The following is a 14673-nucleotide window of genomic DNA, read 5'->3' on the forward strand; positions in this document are numbered from 1 at the left end:
CCCACACCCCTCAGATACCAGCTTATATAGCCAATATTTGAACCCTGGCAATTTGGCACAGAGCTTGTCTTCTAAGTTATCTGCAACCCTTGCTTTCCCATCTCAGACACCTCCATTGTGCCTGGAACCTAGAATAAATTAAGTACTGTAGATGGATCGGTTCACTAGAGAAATGAGAAACAGTTGGAAAGTCTATGCTCTCTCGCCCTCTGCACACCTCTTCCTTTGAAAGTCAGGTGACGATGGTGTCTTCAGGCTCTTGAATCCACCCAGAAACTTTCTATCTCTTCTAATGTCAGTTAAACAAAACGTGGGGTCTGAAGATTCTGCCAAATGTCAAGCATCTTAAAGATGCTAGGAAACATTTGCAAATTTCTATGGACTGTGTTGCCCGTGGTTGCAAGTCAGTCCTTTACTCGTTCCACGTAGAAGGTTCCCTGGATAAGGCTTGCCAGGTCAGGACCCTTCCTCTTTTTTGCTAGTACTGTCTCAGAGTTTCCTTGACCAGTGTTCTTCCTGATGGATGAGTAGAAAGGGCAATGGAAGAGTCAGTGTGACTCGCTCCTCTGGACTCCCTGGGCTAGTATAATAATAAAGGCAGGCACCGGTTATCAGCATTTATCTTTATATGCAGGCCGTCCTCACATTGCACGGTAGTAAAAATGATTGTGAAAGCTGAAACCCTGCAAATTGATTGTAATAATTATGGGGGAAAATTATAATTGTTCTGTGATCTTCAAAACTTTTTGTCAAAACATTAAGAACTCTCTTACTGTCAGTTATAAATGTTTATTGACATGAAAAATAATGAAGCCAATATTTACTTAATAGGTTATAATTTAAAACGTTAGAAACATTGGCAATTAGCATATTTTGTTTCTTTGTAAAAAACCTGACAGGAGAAGTTTGAATAGTGCTTGCCTTCTTCTCATTGTAAAACATGTGATATAGAGACAACATCTTTCTATCCTTGACAAATTGTCATATTCCTTTCTAAGTTTGGATCAGCTTCCAACACTTTATTTTTTACACTTTCTGAAGTATCTCTGAGAGTTCCTCTCATGTGAAGTGTTTTGCTGGCATTACTTCCCCTGGGAATATCTTCAACCTTTTTGTCACAACCACTGTCCTCGTGTATGTCACTAAGTTCGCCTCCACCAGGATCTCTAGAAAAGTGGCATTGTCACTGTTCCCATGGTCGGCTATTTCTTTTCTAACTCCATTTGTGTTTGGTTTGAATTTCGCTTCCAGCATTATTATTTTTGTTTCTTTGCTGCCCTTTCTTCTCTCTTGGCCAACTCCCTCTTTGATTCTCAGATGGGTTTATCACTGGAAGACAAGGAAATAGCTCCATGCTTTGCTGTCTGTGGGTGAACTGAGTAGCAAACACACGGTGATCAGTCACCCACAGGCTTTGAAAGAAGTCACTGATCATGACGTGCCTCTGTTGTTCACACAAAGATTTAAGGATTGAAGAGCTAGCAAAGAAGTTTGTATTTTACACAATTACTCACAGTTAATAGACATGGTAACTAAAATTCAAACCATGTGGTTGCGGACTGGTGTTATTGAACTAAACCGCGATAACTGAAATTCATGCTTATAGAACTCAGCATGTATGTTATGTTGTTTAGTTTTCATGGTAACTTTATGAAGGATGAAGGCGATGCCATTATTGTACCCATTTGTAGACAAAGAGGCTTAGAGAGGCCAACCGACTTGCACCCACAGGCACATGGCGAGTCAGTGATGGAACAGGGATTCAGGGGCCTGCACACTGCACTGTCACTCCCCAAGGCCTTAATTTGGAAGGAGGAAGGTAGTCCTGCCTTTCCCTGGAGGGCACCTCATCACACAAAGGACTTTTGCGGCCTCATCACGCTTCTTGTGTTTGGGCTACACTGGATCTTTGACCTAGGTCTCACTTAAACTTCCCAAATAATTCTCTCACTGCTGACAGATGACTTGGTTTAGCACTCACTGAGGCAAGTAAGATAATCATGTCCATTTGAAATAGGAAGAAACGAAGTCCTAGGGAAAGGGAAGGCCCAGTCCATGCAGAGGGTTTGCAGGGCGCCTTCCACAGTGTCGCGCCATCTAGTGGATATAGCTAGACCCTGGACAGGGGCTGGCCTTGAAACTGGGGTGGCTGGGGGCTGAGATGACAGCTGCGACTCCCCATCCCACACTGGCCACGCTGTCGGGGATCCCCCACCCTGTCCCCAAAGCAGGAAAGCCCGCTCTTAGTCACTTGGCCCAGCCCAGATAGGAAGGATGTTTCTCATTAATAGGATCAGAAAAGGCATCTCTCTAAGAACGAAAGAAAACATGGCTTTATTTGCCAAAGTTGCTCCCCTAGAAAGCCTTCTAGAAAGCATACAAAATTGTTAAATTATCAAAACATTAATTAGATGGTTAAATAAGACCAACACTAATCCTCAAAGCATATGGGGCAGGGTCTTTGATAGATCTGGCCTAATGGCTTTAGGGTCTAGCTGGCACTTCCTTTCCAGAAAGTTGCAGTCTTGGAATGAACAGCTGAAAATAAAAAGTAGGTGATTGTATAGAGACACCATCTGTCCCAGCAGAGTCAGACTTGGCAAGGCAGGCTAGGGGCTCCTCCGATCACTCCAGCCACAACGGCGGCCTTCCCACCTCCCGCTTCTCATGCTCCAAGAGTCTGTACCTTCTATCCTGACATTTGAAACTAGATTGTATCCTATGACTTCAACTCACAGATTCATATGTCTGAGCTTGGTTCTTTCAAATATGTTGTAATTACCTTGAGGGCAGAGACCAGCTGTGATATGCTCTATTCTCAAGGATACAAACTTTACAGATTGAACTAAAAGGAAACCTTTTCTTTTCTCTCTACTTCCTGTCTGTTCCAGCAGATGTAAAAGGGAACATGACCTGGAAATAAGTCTCAACTGCCAGTCTATATCCTGGAACAGCATTCCCAAATTAGGCCCCAGAATCAAATACGTGGCGGCTGCAAGGAATTTCTGTATTGCAAATATAGAGGAGACGATACGATAGGTTAGGCTGGACAGCTGTGACTCAAGTGAGACCAGGGGAAATTAACCTTTCTGCTTTCCTCCTGAAATTTCCTACCAAAATTTCTTCTTTCGTTTTTTAGATTAAAACTCCGGAGATTGTTCGGACCTATTGGAATAAAACTGGTGAAATCAAAAAACTTCATAAAACCTATATTAGGCAATTTGAATCAACTAACTAAAAATATCATGTAATTTCCCCACCAAGTGTAAGAAGGAGGATTTGAATCACCCAAGGTCTATCAGCTGTTAACCTCATAATTCCCTTTTTAACCTCTTTGCCTATCATGCATGCAGTTCTCACTGTATAGAAGCCCTTTTCCCCTCCTCCACACTGTAATTCATACTTTGCCTGCAGACTCGATTCAAACCCCCCATTCTGATTTACCTTCCTCACCTCACTTCCCGTGGTTCCCTCTGCTTCTTTGCCCTTGTACAGGCAGAAAAGATCATATCTGATATACAAGTGGAGGGGTTGGTTTGGGATGAGAGCAGGGCATGTCCATCCACTGAACAGCAGAGAAAGCAAAGTATAGGGGACAGAGCAGACACATGGGTGAATATGGTAGCAGGAGCATTTGGAAGTTCTCTTCCAATTGTATTCTCACAGAGAAATGGAGAGTAGGGCTTTCTCTGGGTATAGACAACAACAGACCGATATCTGAACAACGAAGTGAGTGACTAGACTGAGTACCAGGCAGAACTAAAGGTCCACTTGAAGTTAGTGCTCATGAACATGAATGTGAACTGTATATGCTTTACTCTGGCCATATTCAGCTGCATGGGTACAAGCATGGAAGGTTCCATTGTAAAAGGATTGGGATTTTGCCAGAGATACAGTGAAGGGAGAAAGGGGGCCAGGGAGATGAGAGGAGGGATTACAATCATAGAATGTGCAATCTGAGGTAAGAAAGAATGAAAGGGCCTCGGGAGCATTGGAAAAGTAGTGAGAGCAACGAGTTATAGGTCCCAGTGGGGCTAAACAGCTGACACTAAATAAACACTTCCCCTAGAAGTGATACACTCTCACAATTGTGCAAAGAAAACGCTGCCTCTTCCCCTAGGTGGATAAAGCCATGAGCCAGGGTATACCGTACCATTTCTGGAGATTGGGTTGGATTTCAGGGCCCATTTGTACCCTTAGCCAATGACTTTTGTGCAGTACCCAAAATGCACAACTTTATGTGGGTCAGAGGATTGTTGGGGATGAGTACGGAGGAATGGGCTACAAGACAGCAGGTGATCCTAGAGTGGGAAGATGGAACTGAGATTGTGAAAGGGCTGCAGTCGTCGGTGATAGGAAAGTTATAAGATGTGAGTGTCTGTGATAGGGGGAGGACAAAGTATCGGAGAAGAGGTTGTCAAGGACTAAGCGGTCCAGATATTGGAAGGATCATCTTCCTAAATATTGAAATCACCAAAAATTAAAACTAGAGAGTGTAGGAAACAGTGCAGAGAGCTGGGGCTGTGAGACGATTGTGAGATCTGTAGGCTAATGGCCTGTGCTTCAAAGGAAGTGTTTTAGACAGGAGGGCAGAACAATGGTCCCCAAGCATCAGTGAGGATCAAGGAAGACCCCAGCTATGACTTCAATTCCAGACCCAGTGACATAAGGGACAGAAGAGAAGAACTTGAGGGATGCAGAGGAAGCTGTGTCCTGAGTGGAAAGCCAGCACACATTAGTGCGAAAGGGCAAAGAGAGCATTCTGGGAGAAGCAGAGGGTGGAGGGCATTTTACTGACACTGGACAATGAGATCCAGAGGGCTTGGGGAAGTGGGGAAGTGGGGAAGTGGGAGGCAGATTAAGAGTAGTGGCTTCGTGGAGCTATCTGGAGTTCGGGGGTAGAGAATGATCTAGGAGTTTGGGCATCTTGGGCTGATTGACATACATAGGAATCAAAGGCATGGTGGAATAAGCCCCGATGGTCTGCAAGGCAGACTGTGGTCATGAGGCTGTGAATGTTGAGGTGGGAGTGTTTTGCACGAACACACAGAACACACAGAACACTGGGGCCCCTCTTTCCTCCTGTCGATGGAGGTGAAGAAGCCAGGGGAGAGACTCTTTTACCGGGGGTCTGTATCTGATTACCCTATCAGAAAGATAAATGCCCTCCAATTAGTCCAATTTTGGTGTTTCCTCAATCCCAGTTGTCTCTATCTTAATGACAGGTGTTATTCACTTGCTCAGACAGAATGTAATAGGTCTGTGATGCCCCAGAAGGCCAGGCCTCCACCAGACTAAACTTCTGAAATCCCCATCCACGCAGCTGCTGCCACCGAACTCAGAATTCCAACTGGAATGGCCAGCCTGATAGGCCCTCTGAGGGCCCTCGTCCTCGCTGCCTCTAATGTACTGGCCCAGGCTGTTCTGTAAACTGTTGAAGCCATCTTCAGCACACTCTAAACCGGAAGGACTAGATGTGTATCGGGAGAAACGAAAACACTGTTTGATTAATCGCCACCTTGCAAGCTGCAGAGTGATGGCTGGGCATGAAATGTGGTCGTTATCTAAATGGAGTGCCGGCCTGTCCCCGGGATCCCGAACAAATGGACTCCCCTCTATTTATAAACAACCCTGAGGGATGAGCAGCTCAGTTTACATTGGAAAGGGGCCATCATTCATTTTTATCCATCATACCTGCTTTTAGTGATATTACACACACACCCTGCTTGGGCTAGAATCTCAACAACCAAAGAGGTTTATGTGCTTTTAACACCAATTTTGAGGGTCTCTGTGTACATTTCATCATGCGAGGGTAACAATGGGCCTGAAACGCAGTGTGTGAGCTGGTTTCTGACCCAGCTCTTCATGCAGGGTTCGTGATGGTGATGAAACTGGGTAAACTACTGTTGGCCCCAAGGGCACATGTAGGAACTGCAGGTAATCACAAGAGGCGAGCTACTTAGACAACCAGGATTCTCCTGGCAGGTACTGGGGTGGAGCAAAGCCAGGTAAGGAAGACTGCCTGTGATGTGCAGGTAAGGCTGGTGAAGCCTTGGCCCGAAGCAGGCATTTGGCACTTAGCATTTGCTAACTAGATCGGAGGAGAGAGAAGGAAGAGAAAAAAATTCCTCCACTTTGTGAATACAAATTATTTAACATTAGGTAGCACTTTCATTTTTTCAAGCTCTGCTCAGATAGTCATTCTTATTTTTAAAACAGCCCTGAGAGGAAGACAAGGAATATTTATTCTCACTTTCTAGGGCAGGAATATGAAACCTACGGCAGTGAGGTAGCTTGCTCAAATTCACCCCTGTGTTGTCTGTAAGGTCAGGGCAAAGTCCCTATTTCAGATTCCCAGCTCAGAATCATTCCACTTGGTCCTCAGCATGCCCTTTTGTATGCCAGGCTCTACTGAGAATGTAGAGGTCTCATCCTTCTACTCCCACCTCACCAGGGAGGAAAGAAAGATGGTTTCGTAAAAACAATCAGAGACCAGACAGAGACGCTCTCTCTGTAGGAGCTGTAGGAGCTGAGAGGGAAAATGAGAGGGTAAATCAGGGCATCCCTGAGGGTGTGGGGCCCATTTCCTTAAAAAATGCTGTCCCACAGTAATACAGCATGAGCCACACATGTCATTTGACATTTTCTAGTAGCTACACTACAGAAAGCAAAAAGAAACAGGTGAAATTAATTTTAATAATATATTTAACACACGACGTTCAAAATATTATCAACATGTAATCGTTATACACATTTGTTAAGACATTTTAAATTCTTTTGTTTTACATTAAAGCTTTGATATCCCATGTGTATTTTATTTTTATTTTATTATAACAGCTTGATTAAGGAATAATTGATATCTAAAGACTGCACATATTTAATGTATACAATTTGAAGAGTTTGGATGTACTCGTATGTTTGTGAAACCATCACCACCCATCTACATTTTAAAATTCTATTCAAATCCTAAGTTTTCAGCAGAAATATTTCATAAAATACCCAGTTGAAAGTAGATTCACATATGTGGGTTGTTCCCAAAAGACTTAAAAAGTTTTCTAATATCTTAAATATCCATTTTTAAATTTAAAAGAAACAAAAATAAATACATTTAAAACTCAGTTCTTCAGTTATGCTAGCCATGTTTCAAGTGCTCAGTAGCCATACCTGGCTTGTGGCTACTATATTGGAGAACTGAGCCACAGAGCAGCCATGGCAGCCATAGTTTCAGAAGCTGGGCTTTCTATAGAGTCTCAAGGTTTTGGGAAGTAGGCCGGGCTTTCTCTTTCCCATCATGCACTTGCCTGGTATCTTCTTTTCACTTGTTATCCTTTTCAGTGTGACTAGTTACAGAGATGACAAGGCCTCAATCTATGACCCACCCATTAAGGCACGGATAACCTCAGGAGGAGGTAGGCATGGATTTGGCATTCTATTTTCTGTCTCCTCTGACAAGGAATCCGTGGAGGCTGGAATGATATTGTCATAGCACACCAGTGCCCTCTCAGGCCCACAGGAGGTAATGATCCTTCTCCATGGCTGTCAATACACACACACACACACACACACACACACACACACCACATACCATACATAGCACATCATACCACATGCCACAATATACACCACATACCACACATACACACACACCTCACACCGCAGCATATACCACACACCATACCACACCACACATATACACGCATAATCTAACACATATACACAGTACACACACACATGCACACACACACAATCTGCTCTTCCAAGGTCTGTGATATTGACTGAAGAGGAGGAGTTGTTCATTTTACATTGTTGACCCTCAAAAATTAATTTTTTAAAGTTAGGTCTTAAAAACGAAAAGAGGATTTAGGAGACCTATGATCTATTCCTGGTTCTGCTTCCACAGACCCATGTGTAAACTTGACCATGCCAATTCACTCTAGTTTCCTATAAAATGGAGGTTAGGTCCTTCTGAACTCAGATCCAGGGGTTGGCAAACTACTGCCCATGGGTCAAATCTGGCCATGCCCATTCATTTCCATATTGTCTGTGGCTGCTTTCACCTATAACCGCAGAATTGAAGACTTGGGCCAGAGATCATATGGCCCACAAAACTGAAAATATTTACTCTCAGGTCTTTTATGGAAAGTATTTTGCCAATCCTCTCCACACATTGATTTTGTTCCTTATTCACTTAACACATATTCATTGGTCACCATTATTGTTCAAGTATTGTGAAAATTGCTGAAATACAATGTTGACCAATATAAATACAATCTGCCCTTGTGCCCCAGTAGCCATCTGCAGTTCTTCCATACTGGCTTTTTAAGGCAAGGCAACCCTTGGTTGACCTCACAGATTGCAAGGACCTTGTCAATTTACAATCCCTTATTTTTTATTTTTTTTATTTTTTGCACCTACAGCACCTGGTCTTCCTAGGTGGTCTCCCATCCAAGTACTAACCAGGCCCGACCCTGCTTAGCTTCTGAGATCAGATGAGATTGGGCCTGTTCAGGGTGGCATGGCCGTAGCAGTTCTTCCATACCTTGATGGTTAATTTATATGTAAACTTGGCTGGGCCATGGAGTGCCCAGATATTTTGATCAAATATTATTCTGGGTGTTTTGTGAGAGTGTTTCTGGATGAGATTAGTGTTTAAATCAGCGGACCCTGAGTAAAACAGATTGCCCTCTATAATATGGGTGGGCCTCATGAAGGCCTGTTGAAGGCCTGAACAGAATAAAAAAACTGACAGCAAGAAAGAATGCTGTAGCCTACTGGCCTTCAAACTGAAACTGCAGCATTGATGCCCAGATCTCCAGCCCATTATCCCACTCTGCAGAGTGTAGACTTGCCAGTCTCCATACTCGGGGAGCCAATTCCTCATAACAAATCTCTTTACATATGCGAATGCATTCTATTGGTTCTGTTTCTCTGGAGAATTCTGACTAATATACATAGTAATAGAAATTTTAGCTGGTAAATGGCCACCTGGAATAAAGACTACATTTCTCGGCCTCTCTTGTAGCTAGGGGTGGCCATGCGATCAATGGGATGTAAACAGAAGTTCATGTGGCAGATTCTAAAAACCTTCCTTAAGAGATACCCAGTGTGTGCCTTTTGCTACCTCTTTTCTTCTTCCTCCTTCCTGCTGTTTGTAACAGAAATGTGGCAGAGGGACCTCTAACCCAGACCACAGGAGGAGAACCAACCTGTGAAGTGGAAGTCTCCAAAAATGAGGAGAACTCAGAATGAATCTGGGTTCCTGAGGGTTTTGTGGAAAGCCATTATATTGTTCTGAACTTTACTTGAGAGAGATATGAACTTGTTTGTCTAATCTACTGCTATTTTGGATGTCTGTTACCAGTAACCACATCTAATACTAAATGACATACTCAGCCTTGCCTATGTCCCTCTGCTATGCCTGAGTATAATATCTACTGTAATTGAGAGGATCTGCCACAAAGCCCAAAGTAGACTTGAATGCATGTGTGAGGTCATGGTTGCATTCACATATCCCAAAGGATGGGCTGGGACAAGGTAAGGTTGTCTTCTCATGAAGTTGAGTTTTAAAAGATCTGGAGATTGTAACCTGAACATTGCAATTCCTCCTAGCTCCCTTGGATAGGTAAACATTTAAAAAAAAAAAAAATCAGTCAGTTGAATAGTTTCTCTTGGTTTTTAATGGAATGTGATAGTTTTCTCTTTTTTCCAACATGACACCAAAGAGTTGAAGTAAGGCTTTTCTATTCTCTAACAGGTACCTTGGATATTACTGGATATAAGACACAAATCTATCTATGTGTTTTAGACATAGTCATATAGTATTCGTGCCTAAGTGTTTTCTTTCTATTAAAATATTATTTTACATGTAAAACAAATGTTAGCTGAACTGATAAAAACTGTATGTATAGTCCCTGCCACAGCCTTGCCAATTATGCTGTTCACAATGATTATTACATTAGAGATGGAAATCATTGCCTGCCTTGTCTACGCCCCAGCTTATAACCTATACTTCTAAGTGGCACATTGCTTACCTCTCAGCTGACTGCCCTCTGGGTGCCCAACAAAAGGGCAGCCAAGCCACAGGCTGACTAGAGCACTAGGCCTTCTCCCACAAATGATCGAGGCTGGTCGACCCAGTTATATTTCTCTTAAGACACAGAGAAACGGCCAATTAGCATTGGGGACAGATACCAAAAGTTGTATAGAGAGTTACCACAACTAAAGGGAGCTGGCAGCCATGATGGGCTGTATGCAAGACAACGTAACAGAAACTATGAGCAAGCAGAGAGAAGAATGGAACAGACAGGCAGACAAAACACGAATTGTTAGGAGAGAAGGTCAGTCTCCAGGGCTGCCTTGGTTCCTTCTAGCTTTGCAGTTCCTGATCCGTTTCCAGCTCCAGTGCACATGTGCCCCTGCAGCAAACCTACAACTGCAGGGACCTCGAGTGTGTATTGTTCAACTGCCTATCCTTTGGCTATTTGCACTTTGGCACCCAGTCCCGATGGGGCCAGGCAATCCATGAATGCTTCACAGTTGAACTAGCAAATACCTACTCTTTAAGGAATTTTCATTCAAGTATTCCTATGAATATCAAAGAGAAGAAGAGAAAGGACAACTTTCTGGAAGGGCAGATGTAAAACTTGAAGGAACAAAATCTGCCATCTTACCACTTAAAGAGAGCTCTCTAGGAGATATGTATTATGTTTTGGGCTTCTTCAGAGTTAGAAGTTATCTCCGATGGGAACCCCAGGAAAGGATTGAAGGCAGAGAGAAGTTACCCTCCACTGAAGGTGAGCATAACCTTAAAAGGTGAGGGTCATATTTTGAATACCCCAAACTTCTCCTCTCTCCCTCTGGCTGAATAAGACCAAACCTTGTTGATTGTGAGAGCTAAACAAAGAAAAGCCTCTTTGGACTCCTCCTCGACAACTTCCCTGCCCCCAGAGGCTATCTCAGGACTGAAAGACCCATAACTGTAGGTCTGTGTGTATACCTAGTTTCAGATCTCTCCCTGAAACCCAACCCCCTGCCCAGCCTTGTGGCATGAGCTCATTCTGCCCCAACTGGGAGAATGAGAAAATGGTCTGTGAATTTCTCTTCCACTCTGTCAAAATAAGAACAGAAAAAAATATACCTCTGCAAAAGTGTTTTCTTTCAGCTTTTATTTGCACACATTCTGTATAATTATGGTCAGCAAGAGGGCATTTTCCATAGCCACACTTGCAGTATTTTCCACACAAAGGTTTATGCTGGCGGGCAGCCTGCCCTTGAGCTATTTACTTGCGTGGTGGATAGAAAATCTTCCAACCTATGGCCAGTTATACCCCAGCAAAATGTTCTCATGTGGACCGCTCCTGCAACAGGACATATTATTTTAATTTTCCCTCCATGCCTTGTCCCTTTCCCCTAGGTAAAGCGATTCAATATGGTACAAACACCTTTATACAACCAACTCTATGGTATACCTTCGACTTAAGTACTAATATTTGCATTTTAATATGCTTATCCCTAGCTTTCAAGATCTTAAAAGTTTCTTTTCCAGTTTTATTTCTCACAACTCTACCTCATCCCCTCTCTATCCGGTTAAGCCTTTTGTTTCTCTAGCCCCTCACATACAAGCCCATTTCCATCTTCAGGCCATTCCTCATTCTGTGCCCTACGATCTCAATCCTGAATGGCTGCCTCCTCCTTTCAGCTTCTTCGAATCCTGCCCACCACTCAAAACCCAGTTCTGGCTCCTTTCTCAGTGAAGCCCTCACTGACTGTTGAAGTCATCCCGTCCTCCTTCCATTCACACGTGGGGTAGTCACTACCCACCCATTAATGAGTCACTAGACAAGTTGATCAAATGTTGACATTGGTTTGTGCATAGAGCCATAGCATAAATCAAATAACTCATCTAGCAAGTATTTACTGAGTACCTCTATTATGTTCAGCCCTTTAGAGAACATTCCATGTCAGAAAAGGTATGGGGCTTCATGGGTAAATTAGACCTGCTTCTATCTTTAAGGACTTTGCTGAGAACTTTGAGAGGAAAAAAACAAAAAAGGCTATACACATAAAAGAACAATTCCAGAGCTGGGGCCCAAAGTATGGTGGTTCTTCAAGGCAACTTGAGGTAAACAAGAAGGAAATAGGAGCCAACGCTATCCACTAAAGTGGGGCTGGGGTTTGGAGGCAATTTCAGCTGACAGCAGTCAACTTGCTGTCATTGGATGCATACATGAATGTATGGATGGATGTATGGATGGATGGATAGATGTAAGTAAAGATGAACCAACACATAAATGGTCCAAAAGGCATCTCTCCTTCCATCTATTCAGAAACATTTATTAAACACTTACTATGTGCCAGTCATAGAGGATACCTAGATGGATAAGATAGCTTTCAATGAGATTGAAGTCTAGTCTGATGGTGTGGCAACGCAGTCATAAGTCAACCAACAGTGACTTTAAAAGTTTAAAGAGAAGTAATAATAGCTACCATTTTAAAGCACCTATAATATGTTAGGTATTTTTCAAATTTTATTGTTACAGTTCCCATTCTAGGGTGCTACAGCAAACTCACGGGGCGCTGTGAGTTATTTTAAATTTCGAAGGAAACATAATGATACTCAACATATGTTAGACACTGTGCAAACTACTAGCTCAAGGTAATTCACAGTTTTAACATATCACACAACATTCCTTTTGATGATGTCATATCTGTGAAGCTGGGTCTTTGGTAGCGGCTGCAATAAACAAGAACCATATGAAAATCAACATGGAAAAAGAGATGAAGGAAGAAGGAGCCAATCAGATTGCAAGGTTTAAGAAGTTGTACAGGGTCCAAGAGGTGCATACATCTCATTAATAAGTAATGGTTGTTAACTTAAGATTGAAATTAAATTATTGCTTTTTTCTTTCAATATATGTGTATTATTTTGTCAAGACATAAATACTTGAGTTTTTTAGTCTCAACTTCTAATAAATGGGACTCTTAGGTGTTTCTTAAGGCCTAGAGACACTGTTAAAAAATGACCAAGGTTCTAAGGACCCCATAAACTGAGAAAATTTGAGAACCTCTGTGTTATTGCCAATCCTCTCAGTTTGTTAATTGGCCAAAGATCACATAGTTAGTAAATTCAAGAGTCCGGATTTGAACCCAGATCTTTTCTAGTGGTCTCTAAAACTATATTGATTTTGCTTACAATAATGATGGGAGCCCAGTGGGCTCATCAGAAGATGGATAGGTAGGGTGGCAAAGTGAGACAGGAGATGGGGAAGTGGGTGAGACCGACAACTCAGGGAACTGAGAAAATCTGAGCAGAGCCTTGAGGGGCACACTGCATCGTCACTCTGCTCTGACACCTTTTTGTGCTGAGTTTCCATGGGTTGCGGTCTAGTGGAAGGAAGAAGAAACAACCCCTAAGAGGTGCACAGAAACAAACCCTCTGATTTTCTCAGTGTAGTCACAAGTAGGGGAGAGTGTGGAGACCATGGTCAAGTGAGAGAAATGGGGGCTGAGTCCGCACACATTTTGAGGGTCAAATAACTTTTTTTGTAGCCTGCTGATTTTTGAACACTTGAGTGGCTGCTGTCATAGTAATATCCCCAAATGACCAGATTTCTGTCAATCCAGGTAGGCAGGATCCCGCCAAGATTATGAGGAAAGTGGAGGCAAGTTCCCCTGAGAGCGAAACCCTCTGGAATTGGCAAAAATTTAGATCAACATCATTTGAACCTTGACCTCCTGCTCCTTTGTCCCTGGGCAGACATTTCTTTGACCTCCAGAAATTCCTTTGCCTCAAGGGAAGACTCCTCCTCCCTTCACCCTCAGAGGCCTTCCAGAGTGGGCTGGGGACAGATTCAGGGCAGGAGCCCAGGGAAGCATGAAGGACCTTGTGAGTGTAGAGGCTTCTCTGCAAAGATCTTCAAAGGCAAAGCCCAAGGCCTAAAGCACTCCAGGAGGGCAGGCTCCAAAGAAGAGTGCTGGAAGGAAAGCCTGCACGCCACTGCCAAGGGGCCTGGACAGAGACCCCCTACTGTGGCAACGAGCCTGCTTGTAGGAGCCCTGAGAAGCCTAATTCAATTACCCTTATCAGAATGCCTCTGAACTTAACAAAGCAGATAATCAGTTCCAGAGACAGATACTGTGTGGGGGGCCAAAATTATTTTGTTTCCCAAAATTGAAATTGGAGATGTTTGGATAATGGAAAACATAATCCCTCTCTGAGCCTAACCCCCTCCCAGCACCCACACCTGACGCACCCCTACCATTTGAGCCAAGGAGACTGGGGTTCAACATCCACACGCATCTTCTCCTTAACCTACCTGGCCATGAACTTGACCTCTTTTCCCTATCTTCTTTGAGCCATAGCCAGAAAGAAGCTATGTAGAGGCTGGAAGTAGGAGACGAAAGGGATTAACATTTACTGAGCCCCCTAAATGTGTCGGGTTCATTATACATGTTATCTAATTTAAACCACCTGATATGCCTTTGGAAGAAAAATATTAGTACCACCACATTACAAAAGGCAATGGAAATTTGGGAAACCTAATCACTGTCTGAGGACCCATCCCTATAAACAGCATAGGTTACATTCAAACCCAGTTATCAGACTTTGCAGCTCAGTGTGCCACGTGGCCTCCCTGCGCAACATCAGAAAGCAAAATAGAAACTGGCTTATTC

At 43.2% G+C, this 14673-nt stretch overlaps 1 pseudogene; it reads right to left on the reverse strand.

Moving 5' to 3' along the window:
• Positions 1-8408: 8408 nt before the first annotated feature.
• Positions 8409-8527, reverse strand: LOC120622304 (uncharacterized; annotated as a pseudogene).
• Between the last annotated feature and the right edge of the window lie 6146 nt (positions 8528-14673).

The sequence above is a fragment of the Pteropus medius genome, unplaced genomic scaffold (assembly GCF_902729225.1).
Source record: "Pteropus medius unplaced genomic scaffold, Ma_sr-lr_union100, whole genome shotgun sequence".
In the NCBI taxonomy this organism is placed as follows: Eukaryota; Metazoa; Chordata; class Mammalia; order Chiroptera; family Pteropodidae; genus Pteropus; species Pteropus medius.